Genomic DNA, 3,717 nt, shown 5'->3' on the forward strand with positions numbered 1-3,717 from the left:
GGTTCTTCTTTCCAGACTGTCTCAGCTGTTTTCAGGGTAAATATAGCATTCGTTATCTCTTTGTAGACATAAAACAATTTTATTCTGAAAGTTTTGCATCCAGTTTGGACATAACTCTTGTCTTCCTTTAAAATCCTTCTCTTTCCATCCTTGGAAATTACAGAATTTTCCTGTTAGAATTCCAAATCCTTCTTTGAATATTCTACAAAAATATTCAAGGGGTTAATTTCACCTATTTAGCTGTGAGTGAATAACGTATCAGCTAACTTAAAATAGTCTCTGCAGACTTCAAATATATAACCTAATCCTCTTCTATGTATCTGTGTAGATTTTCAGTATCAACTCATTGTAAAATTTAAAAAGAATAGATCAGACATCAAAAGCAAAAAAACTGACCCTGAGATTATAAGATTTTAAGGCAATAATGTAATTTCAGTGTGGAATGAGAATGAAGATCATGGCTTGATGATCTTGGAGGTCTTTTCCAACCTGGTTGATTATGTGGTTTAATTACACCAAATTAATGATTTTTTAAGCTCAGTTTTCAGTTTTGTGTTCAAGATTTGAGACTGAGTTAGTACTAAAAAATGTCATTTTATGTGGGATGCAGAAATATTCCATCCATTTATACAGAAGTTATTCAGCTGCCAAATGAGATGCTAATCATGTTTAACCAAGAGTACATGTCACTTAATTAAAATGCCCAACAGCACAAGAATTAGCAGCTCCAAGGAAAGCTGTGAGCTGGCAGCTCTGTGTTTTGATGAGGAGATCAAGGAAAAGCAAAACTTTCCATCATTCTCCAAAAGAATTTCAAACCCCAAAATTTGGGAGCCTTCAGTTTCCAATTTTTCCTTGGGAGTTCTGCAAGTTGTTTCAGAGAAGACAGATCTGCATGCTGAAACACCCAGTTTGACACATCCACTGTGAAGCTTCCAGTGCTTACACTGAATAATATAAACTTCATTTTATGACCTCCCAGGAGAACTTAAACAAGCTGATGGCTAACCTGAGGAGCACTCACCCCCACTTTGTACGCTGCATCATCCCCAATGAAACCAAAACACCTGGTAAGGGCATCCATGAGGAGGAGCATTTGAGCAGCAGAAGCTCTTCTGCTGGGTCCAGCAGCAGGTGGTCACTACTGGTGGTATCTGTCAGGTGCCATGGAGCATGAGTTGGTGCTGCACCAGCTGCGCTGTAACGGGGTGCTGGAAGGGATCAGGATCTGCAGGAAAGGTTTCCCCAGCAGAGTCCTCTATGCTGACTTCAAGCAGAGGTAAGAGCACTGCACTTCCAATTCAGACCAAGCTGAAGAGCTTGAGTATTTTAATATACTTGAAACTTTATACTTCGATTGGTCCTGAGTGTAATACAGAAATGTTTCACCATCAGTTCATGATGACATGGCATTGCCCACATCAGGATTCCCTGAATTAGAATTAATATTAAAACTCTCTCTATATCCTATTCTGGAAGGATGAAATGTCTCCAGGCATGAGATTAGTTCAGTGAGACAGTCTGACAAGGCTGGGGGTTTTGACAGTTCAGAGTTCTTCATGTTCTGCTCTCTCCTACAGATACAGAGTGCTTAATGCCAGTGCTGTTCCAGAAGGTCAGTTCATGGACAACAAGAAGGCTTCAGAGAAGCTCCTTGGGTCCATTGACGTGGACCACACCCAGTACAGATTTGGTCACACCAAGGTAGGAACAAGGCGTGTGCTAAAATTTACTCAAGAAGCATTAAGGGCAGGCTGCCCTGTCAGGGCAGAGCTGGCAGGGTAGGGGCCTGAATCAGAAAGGACCCAGCCCCACAGTAGGTGATCAAGGCAAGTGAGGATGATGGGGAAACAGCAGTCAGAGACAACCAAGAGTGCAGGCCCAAGGTGATGCTGATTGTGGCCATTTGAGTCTATCAGGATTCTGACTCTGTTCTGTAGTACTTCACAATGAAATGCTGCAACATTTCCTTTCTCAAGGTGTTCTTTAAAGCTGGACTGCTGGGACTCCTGGAGGAGATGAGAGATGACAAGTTGGCAGAAATCATCACTCGTACACAAGCCAGGTGCAGAGGCTTCCTGATGAGAGTGGAGTATAAGAAAATGGTGGAGAGGAGGTAGATTTGCTCATCTTTATTTAATTCTCCTGGCACTTGACTAATGAAGTTTAATCACACTGAACCTATGCAATAACCTTGTGAATTTCATTTCAGGGAGTCCATCTTCTGTATCCAGTACAACATTCGCTCATTCATGAGCGTCAAGCACTGGCCATGGATGAAGCTGTTCTTCAAGATCAAGCCCTTGCTGAAGAAAGGAGATGGCCAACATGAAGGAAGAGTTTGAGAAAACCAAGGAAGAGCTTGCAAAGTCTGAGGCAAAGAGGAAGGAGCTGGAGGAGAAAATGGTGGCCCTGCTGCAGGAGAAAAATGACCTGCAGCTCCAAGTACAGTCTGTGAGTATCACTGCTCATTTTTCCCTGGGAAAGGAATAATGTGCTGTCAGAATGCTTCTGATCCTACACAGGGACTTGGGGTATGCTGACTAATGGGTAGTACTAAACAGTCTAACTCACGGACTCTAAAGCACTTTAACATTGAGCAAAGAAGGCACTGCTGGGGCATGCTGAGACTCATGGCAAACCCACATGACACCCCCCATTCCTGAGGAAACAGCCATGTAACAACAGCCAACATGTATTGCACAGCAGAGAGGTCTGAACTGGAAGGGAAATATCCCATAAAATTGTGTCTCCCCACCAGGAAGCAGATAGCTTGGCTGATGCTGAGGAAAGGTGTGACCAGCTCATCAAAACCAAGATCCAACTGGAAGCCAAAATTAAGGAGGCAACTGAAAGGGCTGAGGAGGAAGAGGAAATCAATGCTGAGCTGACAGCCAAGAAGAGGAAACTGGAGGATGAATGTTCAGAACTGAAGAAAGATATTGATGACCTTGAGCTAACACTGGCCAAGGTTGAGAAGGAAAAACATGCCACGGAAAACAAGGTACACACACAGTGAGTCACATAACAGGTCAAACAAATCATTGCTTCTGGGAGCAAAAGAACAACACAAGACCTTGGTGGCTTTTGAGCATATGAGGTCGGCCTTGTCTGAGAAGTGGAAGGAAAAAGACAACTTCTGGCTAAGCACAGCAAAGTGAAAATTGCACTGAAGCATCAGACATGCTCTCCGTTGAATTTTTGACACTTGCTCATATTTGTAGGTGAAAAACCTCACCGAGGAGATGGCAGCCCTGGACGAGACCATTGCCAAGCTGACAAAAGAGAAGAAAGCCCTCCAAGAGGCCCATCAGCAGACCCTGGATGACCTGCAAGTAGAGGAGGACAAAGTCAATACACTGACCAAGGCCAAGACCAAGCTGGAGCAGCAAGTAGATGATGTAAGCACAGAGACATGCAGCAGGAACAGGACAGGTATGGAGTTAGACCTGTCTGGCAGAGTGCTGATGGTCTTGTTGTGTTTAGCTGGAAGGGTCCCTGGAGCAAGAGAAGAAACTGCGCATGGACCTGGAGAGAGCCAAGAGGAAACTGGAAGGAGATCTGAAGATGGCCCAGGACAGCATCATGGATTTGGAAAATGATAAGCAGCAGCTGGATGAGAAACTGAAGAAGTAAGTGTGGCTGGGGGGCACCTGAGGACTGGGCAGGGGCACTTGTCTATCTAACACACTGTGCTTGGCCCAAAGGAAAGACTTT

General features: G+C 44.1%; 1 pseudogene; it reads left to right on the forward strand.

Annotated features, from left to right (window-relative positions):
- The first annotated feature begins 3 nt into the window (after positions 1-3).
- LOC103807184 lies at positions 4-3,636 on the forward strand (annotated as a pseudogene).
- Positions 3,637-3,717: the final 81 nt, after the last annotated feature.

This window comes from Acanthisitta chloris, unplaced genomic scaffold (assembly GCF_000695815.1).
Source record: "Acanthisitta chloris isolate BGI_N310 unplaced genomic scaffold, ASM69581v1 scaffold27748, whole genome shotgun sequence".
Classification (NCBI taxonomy): Eukaryota; Metazoa; Chordata; class Aves; order Passeriformes; family Acanthisittidae; genus Acanthisitta; species Acanthisitta chloris.